Source organism: Triturus cristatus, chromosome 3_1, assembly GCF_964204655.1.
Source record: "Triturus cristatus chromosome 3_1, aTriCri1.1, whole genome shotgun sequence".
Lineage (NCBI taxonomy): Eukaryota > Metazoa > Chordata > Amphibia > Caudata > Salamandridae > Triturus > Triturus cristatus.
The window spans coordinates 3219598-3237369 of record NC_140583.1 but is presented as its reverse complement, the minus strand read 5'-3'; the positions used below and the strand labels follow the sequence as shown (position 1 = coordinate 3237369).

The following is a 17772-nucleotide window of genomic DNA, read 5'->3' as shown; positions in this document are numbered from 1 at the left end:
AAGAACTCAGATTTGACAGCTCAAGAGAAAGACGAAGAAGAGTCCCTAAGCAGCGAAAAGTGCAGAAGAACTGTGAACTTTTGGTGCAGAACCATGCCTGCCAGCAAACTCTCAAAAATCACAGCAGAGTAACTCATCCTGCATGCTGGAGAACTAAGAAAGGCTTGGGTAGCCTGACAGCACGTCAAAAATCGCCTACAGTCTACCTTGGAGTAGAGGAGCTACTCCCCTGCAGCCTGCAGGCACGGACAAGAAGAGTCCGGTCCACGGCTTTGCAGTTCCCTAACCTTACCAATGCCGACCAGGAAAAGGTATTTGCTCTGGAAAGTCAGATCTGTCTCCCCACTGAGAGGGAAGATACCAGGAACAACCAGAGCCGTGCAGCATCAACTCCCAAGGCACTGGGCGCCCTGCACCAAACACAAACAGAGACAGTCCAGTCCAGATTCTCACTGCACCAGGACCGAGCACCCATCCAGGGACGTTAGCATCACTGAGACACAATTCGTGAGTGGCCCATCCATCTTGATTTTGCCCCTGACAGCTGTTTGTTTCTAACCCCAAGAAGCACTCTGCTCCCGAGCTGCCCAGCCTGGGTACTGACAAACTGACTGTGTTCCCTTGCTCTAACACCCTTGGCCACTCAAGCCCTCATTTGGAAATTCTCAGACTTGTCCCCAAGTCCCCCTGTGCAACGTGTTTTTTAGGTGGCCCCCCTTCTTCGTAGTACTCCCAGCTACCAACCTCACCAGCACCCTGCTCTTGGTGAAAGTCCATCATCCCCTTTGGTATCGCTTGGTGAAACCTGGGCAGTTCCCGGAGAACTGCTGGTAGTAGTTTGGACCTTGGCCCCCTGCAACTCTAAACCCAAAAGGTAAACCCCTGAAATTGACAGTACTTACGTCAATTGCGTTTAAGACTTTTCCTGCTATAGGATTGCATTGTGCGCAAAGGTGCACTATTTTAAAAGTGTTACCTACTTGTAGAATGTAATTACACAAAAAGTGCTTACCTTTCACCAAAGTTCTTATTTTTTAAACATATATAAAAAGAAGTGTTATTTTTCTAAATTGGTCTCGGATGTATTTGTGAGTGTGTGTCTCATTTATTGGCTCTGTGGATACAACAAATGCTTAGCACTACCCTCCGATAAGCTTAACTGCTCGCCCACACTACCACAAAAGAGGGCATTAGTATTTTTTTACTTTAGCCTCTGTAAATCAATTGGGGACCCACTGGAGTCCTTACACAATGTATTTGTTTTTAGTACACTATATAGACAGGCAACATCCTACAATGGTCGTAACCCTGCCCCAGAGTTCCCAAGTTTGCCATCACAAAGATGGCAGAATTCAGAATTTTGTCTTCACTTCAGGTAGCCCACCTTAGGGGTGGAACTAGCCTAAAGATGAACACGCCTCTCTGACTACTTAGTTTCCTGCCTGTCCAGGCACCGAATGGGCCTTGGACAGGGGGCGGCATCCTCTCCTGTGAGGGATGCCAGATTCACACACCAAAGGCGGTGAGCTCTTTGAAGCTCCCTGTCTTGAAATGCTAATTTGGAGGTCGTCCTGTGGAAGGGGGTGTAACCACCCTCTTACTGAGCAGGCTTTGTTCCTGACCTCCTGAGATTCGTCTGTGGTGGCAGGTTGGCTAGGACCAGTCAGGCAGCACACGAGTACTTAGTAGGTTTTCAGGGGGTACCTCTGAGGTGCCCTCAGGGTGCAGTTATTCATACATGAATCACTGGAATCTGTATGCGTTTGTAAATATGAGATGTTTGATAGCAAATATCCCTAGTTTCAGTGAAGCCATCCTGTAGCAGGGGAACTTGTTTTTACCACTGTCTAGCACATGTCCTTAAATGGCTTCTCTGGTCACTTGTACTGGCAGTAGTTGGAATGGTCAGTGCAGGGGCATATAGGCTTGTGCAGTTATGCCCACACATGTAGCATACTGCACCCAGCCTTAGGGCTATAAGGCCTGCTGTAGGGGTGACTTACCTATACAACATGCAGTGTCTGCAGGCATAGCACACAGGGCTGTGTGCCATGTCGTGCTTTCACTTGTGTCTGCGCCAAGACACGCAGTCTGCAATGGCAGGCTGCAGAAGTGTGGTGAGGGGTCCCTTAAGTAGCACACTGAGTGCTGCAGCCCTTAGGGACCCTCTTTAGTACCCCGGGCCCTCAGTAGAGGGTGCTAAAAGTATTTCCAATTGGAGAATCAATTGCACAGTTTAGGGAAAGAGATCTGGCACGGGGGACCTGGTTAGCAGGAACCCAATGCACTTCCAGTCAAAATTGCATCGAATACCAGGCACAAACTGGGGGTGAGCGTGTCAAAAAGAGCCCTTCCTTACAGATGCTGCCCCAGATTTAGAACATCACATAAACCTGGGGCAGCACTAAAACCTTATGCTTCCCCAAAGCAGGAGTAATGAGGAGAAATGTTTTCATTTCTCCTTGTTTTTCCTCTTTCCATGTGTGCTGCGTTCTGCAGCCCCCATGGATTGTTTTAGTGCAGGAAGGTGCCCCTTCCCGCACAAAAACAATCCTGCCAACAACGCACACACCCTTGCAAGAGTGCACATATTGGGGCACAGCACCAAATTGTGTGCCAGCTCTGGCTGAAAGGACAGCAATGTGCTGTATATCATAAATACCGCGCATTCCAGCCCTTTCCTTTTGATGCAGGGCAGCACAGCAAAGTGACTTGCTGCTCTGCGCCAAAAACCCGTAAATGAGGTCCAAAGTATCTTGGAACAAAACACGTGTGAGTGATCTGACTGCTGCTTGGACACAGACTTGTGAGTTGTGTCATCATAAACAAGTTCACTCTACTAAGACTAGAATTGTCTTTCAAAACACATCTCTTAGGAAAAGTTCTTCTCGAATGCTGAGTGCACATGGGCAGGTTTTGCGGTCAGGCGGTGCGCTGCGCACATTTGACGTGTACCTCATGTGTCTTTGTTTTCTTGTTCCTTTCTGCAGGGGCTGGAAGACAGCAGGGACGGAGGGGAGCCAGCGGGTCCAAGGCGAGGCAGGAGAGATGCAGTGCTTCAGGAAGAAGGGAGATCAGGTGAGTCCTTGTTCTCCGAGGCCAAGCAATGCCTTGTGTTGGGTGCTTTGTTTGTACCTGCATGACCCAAAATGGCAGCTGGAACACATGAAGTCTTCAGAGGCGATGTTGCCCAGCGTGTGCATGCCACATGTTAAACAGTCCTGATAAACATGGATTCTGGTTCTGCCACCAGGGATTTATCGCATTCTGGAAAGTAAACAAAACCTTACATTTCAGGCCTACTACTGCCAATTGGGACTTATGGCATTCTGAACAATAAAAAAAAAACATACATTTCGGGCCTATCGCTGTCACAATGGACAAGTGTACACAAGCGCAGGACTTTGAGAAAGAACACCTCGGGGGGGAGGGCCACATCTCTGAAACAGTACAGTCTGGGTCATGTCAAGAAGGGTAGCGTCATGTGGGAAGTATGTGGACGAGGCCTGGCGGTGATTTTGGCAGTTGCCATTTTCCCAGCATCTTCAGTTAGTCCTTAATCCAGCATGGCACTCGGTTGGCAGCAGAATCCAGCACCATCTGCACCAATGGCAGGAGGCGGATGGGTGCTCCAGATGGTCCAACGAGGGCATGCCCTCCATTTCCAGCAACCCCCAAAACCACTTCCTCCGTCCCCAGATCGAATGACAGAGGACCACCATGCGCTATTGCGACAGGAAGTACTGGCTGTTCTGTCCTAAGGAGCGATTCAGGGTAACAGTGTCTGAAATAGACTGTGGTTGCTAGTCCGGATACAGTCTGGTGCCAAAGAAGGATGTTATCATTCGATTTCGATCATACCAAAGAATTCCATGTGGGCGATCAACTCTTTGTTGGATTTGCCACGGCAAAGAAAGATCTGCTTTGCAAAGGCCAAGAAAGAGACCCCTGAGGGCTTAGGAGCTCACGCCACCAGAGCTATAGCTTGTACCACTGCGTTAGCTAGAGGAGTCTCAGTCCTGGACATCTGTCAGGCAGCTACGTGGGCATCACACAGGTTTGCCAAACACTACTGCCTCAACAGTCAAGTCCAGCATTAAGGACATTTTGCCCGTTTAGTCTTTCAGGACTTTTAAACAGTCCGCAGGCAAACCTCCGGGGAGAGATTGCTTTGGTATCTACATTCTAAGGTAACAAGTCTATTAGTAACAACAAGTTACTTCCCTTCGATAGTGCTTCATCTGGCAGAGACTCTGTCTAGCAGCAGATTCCTTACCGACCCTCCCATCCATTCTGTCCTACGAACTGTCTTCTCAAGTAAAGAGATAGTTTAGGACCTTACTTTGGGCGCACTGGTCGTTCCTCCGCAGCTTGGCTCCATCCTCTGGTGTGGAAATAAGTGAAGAATTGGGGTAAGAGTATATAGGAACCGTGCACGTCACTTCTAGCACAGACGATGCTAACAATGCCATGCGGAGCCAAACAACGCCACTTACTGGCGTACTAGGGATTGATCCAAACAATTCTTTAGGACCTGCTTTCATGGTTACCCCCACCTTTTGCTGGTGTCAGTAAGTTCTTTTGACTAGTCTGACTGGGATCCGGCTAATCAGGACCCCGGTCACTGTGCTTTCACCCTAAGTTGACATGGTATGTACTTATGTACATCCACAATTGGCTACTGGTGTACCATTGTAGTCCCTAGTATATGGTACTAAGGTACCCAGGGCATAGGTCACCAGGGGTCTCCCATGGGTTGCAGGATGTACTGCGCCGGTATGAGAGACCGCTCAGACTGTGACTACAGGTCTAACATTGCAGCCTGTGTAAGCTGGCACTAGCACCACTTACAACAGCTATAAGTTTGCTTATATCTGAGGTCACTGCACTTAAATCCTATACGTCACCCCTATGGTAGGCTCTTCAGCCCTGAAGGCAGGGTGCTTAGTTTTAAGTGTGAGAGTGCCCCTGCATGAGTAGAACACCCCTACAAACCCCGGAGTTGATTATTCAGGCTTTGTAAGTGCGACCAGCCATTTTCAGACATGTAGTGGCCATCCGCCATTACGCGATAGCTAACTATGATTGGGTAAGTTTGGTATCAAACATGTAATCAGACCCCAACACCGTTACCAGTGTTGGAGGTATGATTCCATGCACAGGGGGCTCCTCAAGGAAGCCCCCAGTATCCGGTATCAGCCTTTCAGGGTCTGCCAGCAAGCTAGTGCTACTGCCAACCCCAGACATGATTCTGCCCTCCTGTTGCTGGGCTGAGTGCAAGCAGGGGAAGGTAGAACAATAGGTTTCCTGTCACAGGGAGGTGTGACCACCTCCCAGACAGGACTTAGTGAATTGGACTGGGGTAGGGGCACTTGCCAGTGCCACCAGACTGCTTTGAACAGCACATTTGGTGCACCCCTTGGCTCCCGATCGGACACAAAACTGGACACAGGACTTGGGAGCAACCTCCCCTCTGTCCAGCTCCTCCTCTGGGAGGGACCCCTGAGTAATTCTTACCCCCTTCTCAGGGTATTTCAGGGCTTACCTGTGGGTGGATCCTCAGATTAATTGTGGGACAAGGCTCAAGCCTGAAACCAGGTCACTCTTCGACCATCTGGACACTTGGCCTTCACCTGGAACCGAGACTGCATCAAGGAAGGCTCCTGGTCTCGCTGTTCGGCAAGTGTTCTTCATCTTCTGTGTCTGTGCTTCTTCCGGGATCTTCAACAGACTGTGTAATCTCCCTTGGAGTGTCGGAGTCACTCCCCTGCATCTACAGGCACCGTAACGAGGCTGACCGGTCTCCGGCTCCTGAAGTCCCCTGACTTTGAAAGGCTCAATAACACAGGTGGTGGTTCTGCAACTACCTCGAGGTCTGACCTGTCCTCTCTGCAATTTTGAGGCCAGTATTCCTTACCAGAACCACTGAGACTGAACCTCTGTGCACCACGCTGACTTGCCGCTGACTAGGCTTGTTGGCTCTGCACTCCAGAGATCTTTGGGCTACAAGAAGCTTTAGCCTCCAGCATCTCTTCCTGCCAAGTACAGCATCCTCGCCGCATCCTCTACAGCGTGACCTTCCTTCTTGGTGAGCTGCTCGAGGTCCTCTTGTGACTCCTGTGCCTTCGGCCTGTGGGTCCTCTTGAGGGTCTTCTGTTTGAGTGGGCTAACCTGCTTGCTACGGCATGCTCTGACTCTCCTGCTTGTGGTGAGTCCCTTGGACCTTGCTGGTCCCAACGTTGCTTCTTCTTCACTTTCCCTGCCTGTTGCAGCTTCCAAGGCTTGTTGAGGCTCCTGCCAGACACCGACTCCCTGGTTCTCAACAACTGACATTGGATAGCTCATTCACGGCTCCTAGTCTTCCTCAGCATCACCAGATCCTCACAGCTGCTGCGACATGGTCACTGTCAACTCTTCTTAACCGCCTGTCATCGGTGGGCATTGCTCTTCCGTGCCTGCTGGTCACCTCTGAGTGGCATAGACACTGTACCCTTTGCTTACAGGTTCTTCACTTCAAGAACTCACCCTTGGAATCTTTCCTGAGGTTCTCCATTGTGGTCTACTGCGGTTTCTGGCATCACTTTGTACCTATGCACCCGACTTCCCTGGTGTAGGTATCCTGGTTCCTGCGGTATCCCGGGTGGGGTGACTCCCCAACATTTTGTCTACCACAAGGTTTCTTCAGAGTCCATTGGGAAGGGTCCTTTTTCAAAACTGCAACCGCTACTTTTCCGTTGACTTCAACTAAACACGCAGCTGTGTTTCCACTCTGCACACAGCCTCCGTGGGGTACTTACCATTGGTGGCTCCTTGTACCCCCAGCTCCTCTGAGTCTTCTGGTTCAAGTCCCGACTTTGGTCACAGATCGTATTCCACTTTCTAAGCATATGGTTTGGTCTCCCCTTGGAGACCACTGTATTTTGTACTTTCTTATCTATAGCAATTACAGTATTATTGTCTATTTTTGTTTATATCTCCGGGTAGAAGATATACCAATGTGTTAGTGAGTGTTGTGTAATAAATAGACCTATTTTATATATACACCATGTGGGTCTTTTTTTGTTTAACCTACACCACATGATTGGTCCAGGTAAAACAATTTGCTTAACACTCCTTCAAGATAAGCCTGAAGGCTGCTCTCCACAGGTATTACTTTAAGAGCTTTCAAAGGTTATCAAATACCACTAAAATCATTATACGGGTTGCCTAGATTAGTGCAATGTGCTTTACTTAAATAAGTGTGCACCATATATTAATGTTCTGTCATAATATTTGTAGAGCGCATGGCTGTCCCAGCCAAGGGGCGTCCCAGCGCTAGTCTCAGACAGACAAGGTGGCAGAGCCAAACAGGCGGAGCAGAAGATCATTTAGGGAAAAGATTGTTTTTTATGGCCTTACTAAGCCAGCCTCCTACAATTTCTGTATCCTGTCTGATGCCTGGGAATATTCTCAGGTAAGGAATCTGCAGCTAGATAAAGTCTCTACCAGATAAGGCGTTACCTAGGTAAGTAACTTATTTATCTACAACACTCATGTCAGGCACACTCACTGACCATACACTGTAAAACGTCCACAAGACATTTATATCAGACCCATATTTCGATTATAAGATCGTCCAGCCAACCTCTCGCTCGTTGACTCCTGTTACTTGAAATGCCCTATTGCGTTTATACAATGTATCCACCCATTACAATTCCCACAACAAACCTTGTATCCCCCTATACCCTTATCACTCACCACAAGCACCTCATATCACATTTTCAAACCCCAGGCCTCAAAACTAAACTCTCCACATCGCTGCACCAAAAATACAGGCACACCGCAAACATCCCTCACGCAACACATACACACACTTATCCATCCCCTGCAGTCTCGAAGGGATTTACTGCTAATGCCCTTGACTGGTTCTTCTGCCTGTTGCATTAATACCAGTTTATTTACATTGGCATGTAGAGCTCCAAGAAGATTTCTATAACCTGCAGAATCTTTCCGGGGTCTACCTTGCTCTCTAGCATCTTCAGTCTCAGCACAGAGCCCAATGGGTTTTCTACTCACAGATAACAGCATCAAAATTCACAATTAAGATAAAGACACTTTACTTAAAATTCTTCTCCAGTCCCAACATTTAGGTCTCAAACACTACATGGTTCTCATCCAGACCTGCATGTTCAGCACTTATCTGAACCTCAACCTCACTAGGACAGAATAGAGAACAATAAGCATCAAATAGTCCAAACCAGCCACACAATCAAAGCCTCTTTAGTTTGTCCTTAATCCAGCATAGCACACAGTTGGCAGCAGAATCCAGTATCATCTTCCCCAATGGCAGGATACAAATGGGTGCGCTAGATTGTCCAAGGAGGGTACCCCCCCTGTTCCAGTAAACCCCGCCACCACTTCCTACGTCCCCAGATCACCTGACAGAGAAACACCCTGCGCTCTTGCGACAGGAAGTACTGGCACTTCTGGCCAAAGGAGCCATTGTGGGTGCCAGTGTCAGAAGTAGATTGTGCTTGCTATTACTGATACCAAAGAAGGATGGAGGCCTCCATCTAATGTTAAATCTGCACCATCTGTATTAGATATCATAAAAGGAAAAATTCAAGATGCTCACCTTGGCTCAGGTCTTATCTTCCCTTGGGCCTGGAGACTCCAGTCCAGGCTTTTGTCTCACACCTCCAGACTATGGCAGACCTCCTGCATTCTTTGGGGCTCAACATTAAAATGCTGAAGTCACACCTGCCGCCCTCTTAGATGCTCTCTTTCATCTGAGCTGTTCTGGATACAGTGCAGTTTCAGGATTATCCTCAAGAACAGCAAGTCCAGGATATTTGGGCTATGATTCGGATGTTCCAGCTTCTATCCTGGATTTCGGTTAGACTGACTCCAAGGCTGCTGTGTTTCATCGCCTTCTGCATCCCGTTGGTAAAACATGCCCATTGGCATTTGTGGGCTCTGCAGTAAGACTTGAAGATCCAATGGGCACAGCATCAGGAAATCTCTCTGAACTGGGACAGATATCAGAGGGAACTGCAAAAAACCTGCAGTAATGGCCCACGGACCGCAATTGGGTTAATGTCTCTCTTTCTTCCCCACCCATAGCTCACTGTGGTGAGAGATGCGTTACTTCTGGGTTGGGGGCAGCCACCTGGGAGAGGTGGAGATCAGAGGCCTCTGGTATGCGGCAGAGTGTCACCTCCAAATCAATCTGTAGGAACCGATAGTAATATGACTGATATTGAAAGCCTTTCTTATCCAGTATTGGGGTATCTTTCATAGATTCACATGCCTGAATCATTCCCCTTCATCGAGATAGGATTATTCACCATTGTCGAGATGGGAGTTCCAAGGTAACATAATCAAGCAGTATTTAAATAATGCCATAGACTTTAATGGCCCTGAGCCATGTTTTACATAGCCTATCTATGTCCTTTATAAAAAAAAGTACTAAATGTTGAATGCAGCCAATCAGCTGCTAGCCCCCTCTAGAACTCTCCTACCAGAGGCAGTTTCCCTCAGATTTACATCGCACATGTGTGAAGGGTGTCTCCCTGAGTTCTGCTAAGATTTTTCTTCATTCCGGCTTCTGGAATTTTCCTGAAAATTGATCATTTCAACATGTCAGATGAAAAAAGGCCTTTCCCGCCTACGTAAGACCTGTGGCAGGAAGAGAGTCCATGTGGGTGATCCACATAAAGACTGTGGGGCTGATTCACAGAACTAATCTGAGACAAAATCCTGAACTTACTACTTTTGATATTCACAGAAGGCACTTACGATTTTTGGTGTTCACAGAAATCACTTACGACTCCTAACTTTACGTCCGCACTTGGGATGAAATTTCAGCACTTGGGCCAGAATTTCCGCACCCGGGCCAGAATTTCTGCTCGCGGGCCCGTTTCTCCATATCCGGGCCGGAATATCCGCATTTGGGTCGGATTTCAAGTTCCTACCATCCCCCACCATGGTCCAGCTGAAGTCAATTAACACTAACTGCAGGACCAGCACCACAAACCACATAAAAGCTGCACACATTCAAGGAACAGGTTTGGCCACAGAGAGTTCCTGTTTTCATTTGCTGTTCATCGCTACTGGAAAATGTACAAAATGAGGAGAAAGAAGAACTTCACAACTGAAGAGACCACCATGACTGTGGAGTTCATTGTGAGGCACCACAAACGCCTGTATGGTCTCCCACCTTACTGCACCAGTGGCACACAGAAGGCAGCTCTATGGCAGCATTTAGCCACTGCTGTCACAGCATTGGGGAAGGAGAGGCGCACAGTCCAGGACATCAAGAAGAAGTGGCAGGACGAAAAGACGAGGGTGAAGGAGAAGTACTCCAGGTTCGAGTTGTACAGGATTATCCCTGCCCAACAATCTGGAACCCACCTATGTCCCTCCCCACTTGAGGAGGATGTCCTCACTTCAATCCACCCTCACATGCTTCATGGGCTGCCTGTGAGTGATGTACGTAACATGGTACCAGGTAAATGGGATGACAAGAACAAGGATACAAAATGACTGTCTGTGTTGCACTGCCATTGTGAGTAAGAAAGTTGTCCTAAGTTTATATAGAAATATAGTCAGTCAGATGCTCATGTGTTTCCCTCTATATGTGGCACCACAAGTCCCAGAATCCTTTGTATTTGAAATGGCAAATCCCTTTTTCAACTATTTAAAACATGGGCCCAGTACTGCTGCCGTATATACCTAATACTGTTAAGTGGCCCCTTCCACTTCTCCAGACGCGGCTGGGGCAGTCAAGAACGTAAGGGGGTGGTGGGTGCGGTGCAGAGGAAAATCAACAGACAACGGAAACGGAAAATAAATAAAATTATCCTAAGGGTAACTCACTTTGTGCCTGCTGAAATCACAAAGCAGAAGGTGAGAGAATCCTTATTGTAAAATATTTAATTCCCATATTCCGTTGTCTATTGCCTACCCACACACTGGGCCATTGCGGGGCCATGGTTAGTAAACCCAAGAATAATGTACCTGAATGCTCATTAAATGTGCCTTTAATCTCCACCGTATGTTGTACATGTTTTACATCACTGTTGTCCTGCATCACAATATGCTCACAAATGGCATTGAACCACATACCAGATCCCTCCATGGTGGCTAGTGAACGGATGACACAACATGAATGACAAGTGAGTGCCAAATGGAAATACAAATAGTATCTAGTGTCGTATGAAGTGTACTAGACACAACTGTATTGTAATTCAATGATATGAAAACTCCCTAGCAAAATTCCAATGGATAAATCCTATTGAAATTGGTGAAGTTGAGGCTTGCACTGATGCCAGTTGTGTACCTTTGTGATGGGTGTATGGACTGCTAAGGTGAATCTTCAGGAGGTGATATTTCCAAATCTCTTGGCTAAAAAGCACACGCAAGTCCAGTGTAGGTGGCAACCGTCAACGCTTCTCTACTTACCAACAATGTGGGATCCGAGTCAAATGTTGCGTTCTGCTTACCTCCTCTTCTACTGTATTCACCTATATAAGTGAGTGTATAATATATGAGGTTAGGATGTCTGCGGTACAAGACATCATCCGTTGCTAGCTAAGTTCTAACATGATGTTGGAAATGGATTATGGGAACAGAGGACTCTCAAAGAATGGACGTAACAAATGTGTGATCGCTCATTCCAAAATGAGCTTTGTGACTTCATCGGTAGGGAAGCACAAATGACACACAAGATGTACCTGACTATTGCACATCTCACATATGAACTCTGCAATCCAATGTTTGAACTGATGTGCAAATGTGAAACTGGTCAGCCTGCGGACATACACTCCTTTCGACTTGTCAACAGACAACAGTATACTTATGAGACAAGTTAGTCTTAACGGCGAAGGTGTAATCAATGTAATACGGAGGCATCCTGATTATTTCTCCTCTTCCTTCAAATACCAGCAACCTTCTCATACACGTTTGTCTGTTGATGTGTCGTCTCATTGATGTCAGTACTGTGTGGAGGTAACAGCTGACATTTGCTGCATGTGAGCAGGGGCCCACATGTAAAGTCCATGAGGTAAACATGCTGCACATTGGCCAGGAATATCATATCAATAGTCATTGAGAATAACACATACAATTTAGCTCATAGCTACCATTTGGTGTTCTGAAATATGGACATGTATGTCTCATCACAGCTGCTGATAGAAAGACACCAGTGCAGCGTATAACACCATCCTGGGGAATGCAAGAAATCCTGTTTGCAGCAGTGAAACCCTCTCGCACCTGTCCATCAGGTAATTGTGGCGTGAAGTGTTTCCCTATCAAAACCATGACAAAGATCAAAATCCCCTTCTGCATAGAACCTGCAGTCGATGTTTACAAAGTTGCATACATATTATAAGTGTCACATGTGCCTGTTTGTAAATTAGTAATTAGTAATGCAGATCATTGATTATAGGGTCACTTCCTTCTCCAGCTGCTGGATCGGGGACGGCTTCGTCAACAAAACCTATGAGGAGCATGGTTCAGCAGTTGACATAAGGGGGGATCGAAAAGGGACACAAAGCTGTGGCTGGAGCTGGTGAGTTTGCTTGTGCAATGTACATCTCCCTTTCACCTCTCAGTGCTATTGTTTGAGCTGTCAATTGTAGAGGTACCCAAACCAGGTCACATGCCTGGCTTCTGTTGATGCAAAGTACAGTAGAACCAACCCTTGTGTTGCACCACATCTTATACTAGGTCAATTACTTATCCTGTTGCAACCTCTGTGTTCCAGGGGATGATGAGGAGGATGGATCTTCCTCCAGTGTTGGGGCGACCGGCAATCTAAGGGGAACATCCACTGCTCCTCCAGGCAGTAATGTCGGCTGCAAGTACTGCGCAAGAGGAGAAGGAGGAAGTACCTGAGGAGGCTGAAGGATTGGACGATGATGGTGACTATCTGTTCATCCTCTCAGAGAATAAAGATTCTGATGCCATGGACAGAAATGTTCCCACATCACCCACATTTTGCATGACTCCCTCATAGCCCTCACATCCAGGACAGACGTGGTGGTTCCCCTACACACTCCTCCCTATACAGTGTATCCCAGGCATTCTCTCCACCATCTGAGGGAAGTATCAATCCTGTTGTGGTAAGGGTATCCCTTAGGCACCATTCTCCTGTCCACAGATTTCCACCTGCCCCCTCTCCCCCCTGCTGTTGGACCTGGCAGTCTCATCCATGGCCGACCCCTGCAGAGAGGGCCTGGCCATGGTGGCCAGTGGGAGCAGGACTTCTTCAAATGGCAAGCAGATGTGAGGCAGGACATTCGTGCCATAGGGGCTACCCTGTAAGACATGTCTGAGGCCCTGCGGGACATGTGGCAAATCCCTCAGGTGGTGGACAGACTGACCCATGTTTTGGACAGGATGGATAGAACTTGGCAAGACATGTCCAAGAATATGAGAGACATGATATTCATCCAAAGGGAAGAGAGTGCAAGACACCTTGTCTTGGCCATGAAGATGATGGAGGGCATGCTGAAAATGATCCAAAGTCTCCTTTCACGGTCCACGCAGGGAGGGGAGCCATCACATCTACCTGCAGCACATCACACCCACACATCTCTACCACCAACTGCACAGGACCACAGCAAGGGTGCACCCCCACAACCGCACCCTGAACAGGCACTCCCACAGCCTGCACAACCACCACCACCACCCCCTGAACAGGCACTCTCCCCACCAGCACAACCAGCCCCTGTCCACACACAAATACCAACTGTACATACATCATCTGCCCCTGCACATGAACTTTACCCTGTACAGGCACATGCACAACACCCACCTGCACCCTGGCAACAACCCAGACATGATGCCTCCCAGCGATCATCACCTCTGAAATTGCGAAGTCGCAAGCACGATCCCCATTGATCACATCCCTAAAACTTTTGATCAGTGTGAATATGTTTTTTTTTTGTTTTTTTTGGAAAACCTTTATTGATCACAATCAAGTATTACACAGCTTATTACCTACATCCTGAGAAAACCAGGCTGGTAGCGACACTTCAATATCATAAGCAGGAAACATTATCTGGCTAGTACCGACTATGTTACACAGCTCAAACGCCTACAACCCTTAAGGGCCGGCAGCGGTATAGGAACACAAGTTGTTTACATGTACAGTGAGGCGTAGTTGCATATCAACGTGAAGTCCACAGGAAATATTTGAGGTTTCGATTATCCATATTAACCAACTTGAACCACAACCAACATCGGTACCCTCCCAGAATGTGTCCACCATACACAGTATGTGGCATAAAGGACATTGCAGCGCAGAGCCGCGGCACCGCGCGTCCCACTTCAGTGAGAATCCAGCGCGCAGCGCAGCTCCGCCCCGGCTAGCCGCTCAGCTGCACTGGGAGGGTTTAGCGTGAACTAATCAGGGAGCAAAACTTGGTGCCACTTGCTAGAATGTCCTGCTGTATGAGCCATCAGGGAGCTAGGGCCTCCCCACCAAGGATCCAGTGGAGTCGTAGGAAGTACCACCCACCCCCACCCGGTGTCCGGCGTGCGGTGTGTAAGGACCCAGAGAGCGTGTAACCCAGCAGGGCGCGTCTGGAACCTTTATGTGTGGCATGCGCTGGAAGGGAAAGAGCAAATAAGGTGCGGAGAGCTATCAACCCTGGGCCGCAGCGGGGGCAGGAGCAGGGCAGCGCGTAGCAGGCGGACCATCTCCCACTGGGTCCCCCTGCAGTGCCCCCCCACCTCGACCGAGCTCTGAGGTCGCAAGAGATATGCAATGAGGGGTCCCCATAAGTCTTTAGGACGGGATTTGTGAGGCAAGAGGTCAGCATAGTTGTGAAGGTGTTCCTGCCAGGTTGACATCTCGGCCAACCAGATCTTGAACTTGGGCGCTCGCCAACGTCCCCATCTGCACGCCACATGGCGTTTAGCCAGCAGGAGTCCCAGCGCGAAAAATTTCCGATGCGCCTTTAACGCGGGACAGGAGCGGCCCAAAAGGGCAATCATAGGGCAGGGCGCCACATCCACCCCGACCATCACGGAAAGGGCCGCGAACACAGCAGTCCAGTACGTAGCCACCGCACGGCATGACCACGCCAAGTGCATGAAATCTGCGCCCGGACCTTGGCAGCGCAGACAGCGATCATTGTCCCGGAGTCCGAAACGGAACAATTTGGCAGGGGTGAAATAAAGGCGATGTAAGAATTTAAAGTGAACCAAGCGGAGGCGGGCATTACCTGTCACAGCTGTAGTATGAGAGCAACTTTCCTCCCACTGGTCATCCGACATGGGAGCACCCAGATCGCCGTCCCACTCGGTCCGCGCCCTAAGAGGGGGGGGGAGAAGGAGCCACCTGCACGTGTTTATATAACAGCGAGACCACATGTGCCGGGGCAGTCGCCTGGAGCAGAGCATGTAAGGGTGCAACGGTTTCCGGTTCATCCGGGAAGTTAGGTGTGACAGCCCTGACACTCTACCGAAGGCGAGTGTAAAGAAAGGTGTCCATTACAGAAGGGACAGTGTCCCCAAAAAAGTGGGCCGCAGAGCGAAAGCTCCCCTGGTGGTATAGGTCGCCCCAAGTGTGTATTGCTAGCCGCACGAGCAGCCTGCGCCCAAGCTCCTCGCGGGCCACACTAAGTCTGGGGTCGTGCGCCAGTACCATACGAGGAGAGTACAGGAATTTAACCTCCATGTAATCTGCCATGCGTTTCCAGGCCTGTACCGTGCAATCCACCGTGGTGGGGTCACGAGTCCCCATTCGAGCCTCTGTGAATAGATACCCGGATGGTTGCTCAGGTCTCATAAACCCATCTTCCACTGCCAGATGAGCCATGAAGGGGGGGGGGGGGTGGAACCAGTAAACTGCAAAGTGGCCCTGGGCGCAATCATAGTATCTCCGAAAATTTGGAACATCAAACCCAACCTGATGAGAGGGCAACATAAGTGTACGCAGTCCGATCCTGGCCTGCTTCCCGCCCCAGATCAGACGGGACAACTGGGAATTGAGGGTCCGAAAAAAACATGCCCCCGGGCTATATTGTATATTGGTAAAGAGATATAGCAATTTGGGAAGTACCACCATCTTAATCAGAGAGATGCGTCCCGCCATGGACAGCGGGAGATGGATCCATTGTGTGATCTTATCAGAGAGTTTGTCCATGACAGTCCCATAGTTCGCTCTGATAAGGGCATCCCGGTTCCTGGTCACCCTAACCCCCAGGTATGTTATCTCGTCCGCCTCCCACACCAAAGGGTAATCCAAGGGGAACTGCACAGTGTTGTCGGTCAAGGGGAACAGAGCAGACTTCGCCCAGTTTATTTGTATGCCCGCTATAGCGCCGAATTTAGTCACCTCGCGCAACAGGGGGTTAAGATTCTCTCGCGGTTTATGGACGTACAGCGTCATATCATCCGCATATAATGCAATAAGTAATTGGTGCTCCGGATAAATAAGGGATCGATGCTTGTGATGCTGCCGGAGCTTGGCCGCCAGCGGCTCTATAGCGATAGCAAACAGGACTGGAGAGAGTGGACACCCCTGACGGGTGCCTCTGCGAATAATGAAGGGAGCAGAGCGGGACCCATTGAGCAGGACCGCAGCCTGGGGCTGGTGGTACAACAACCGGATCCAGTCCAGGAAGTTAAAGGGTACCCCCATCCGCTCCAATAGGGCCAGAAGGTAGTCCCACTCAAGGGAGTCAAACGCCTTAGTGGCGTCCAGGAAAACCGCCGCGGCCTCGCACCCAGGGTCGATGTCCTGCATCACCGCCTGCAGAGTGCGCAGATTGTGGGAGGTTGCCCGATTCGGGACGAACCCGGCGTGGTCAGGAAGGACCAGACGCTCCATCAGAAGGTTAAGCCGCGTGGCTAACACCTTCGCCAGTATCTTACTATCCGTGTTCAACAAAGAGAGGGGCCTGTACGAGTCACAATGCTCTGGGGATTTACCCGGCTTCAGCAAAGATGTGATGAGTGCCTCGCGCATCGCCCACGGCAAGATACCCTCCTCAAGGGCGGAGTAATACACCTGCTTCAATACAGGGGCAAGGATATGGATGAAGGCCTTGTAGAAGTCTATCGGCAAGCCGTCCGAGCCAGGCACCTTACCAGACTTCATGGACATTATCGCGTCTTTTATCTCATCCAGTTCTAGTTCATGATGCAGGAACTTCTGCTGGGACGGACCCAGCCAGGCTATTGCGGTGTCATCGAGGTATTCATGCAGTGCAATCGGCGGCGTCCTGTGGGAGGTGTACAAACCTTTGTAATGGTCAGTAAGGACTTGGAGCTGGGCCGCTAGGTCTCTCTGCGGAACCCCGCGCCCATCCAGTAAGGAGGACACGTAGTTACGGAACCTAGGGGGCCGGACCGCACAGGCCAATGCCCTACCGGGTCTGTCACCCTCGCCATATGTCCGTGCAACATAAGGCTTCCCTAGGAACTTGCATTCTTTAGCAGCAGCGTCAGTGTACTCATTCAGTTTCTCTCTGAGACGAGCTGCGACCTCCCGATTATTCGTGCTCCGCGCCATCTCGTTCTCTAGAAGCAGCAGCTCAGCCTCCCGTTTGCGCACTTAACCGCGCAGGTACTTGAGGACCCCTCCGCCCTTCGCTTTGCACCACCCCCTCACAGTAACTTTAAAAGCCTCCCACACCGTAGTGAATTTGGAGACTGAGTCAGTATTGCGGTTAAAGAAGTCCGTTATGTCTTCTCCTAATTCCGCCAGAAAGGCAGAATCTGTGAGGTGCGCAGGGTTGAGGCGCCAGTTCAGGTAGGGGGATACATCGAGGGGAATAA

General features: G+C 49.3%; 1 long non-coding RNA gene across 6 annotated transcripts in view; it reads left to right on the top strand.

Annotated features, from left to right (window-relative positions):
* Nucleotides 1-17772, top strand: part of LOC146859567 (uncharacterized) — a 92456-nt gene that overhangs the window by 39075 nt on the left and 35609 nt on the right. For 2 of the 6 annotated variants that reach the window (XR_014979304.1, XR_014979307.1), the window contains exons 2-4: nt 2991-3078; nt 12446-12550; nt 12746-12902. This is a non-coding gene — a long non-coding RNA (uncharacterized LOC146859567). Of the gene's footprint in view, nt 1-2990; nt 3079-12164; nt 12264-12427; nt 12551-12745; nt 12903-17772 lie in introns of all 6 variants that reach the window. The other 4 variants (XR_014979309.1, XR_014979305.1, XR_014979306.1 and 1 more) reach the window with 3 other exon arrangements.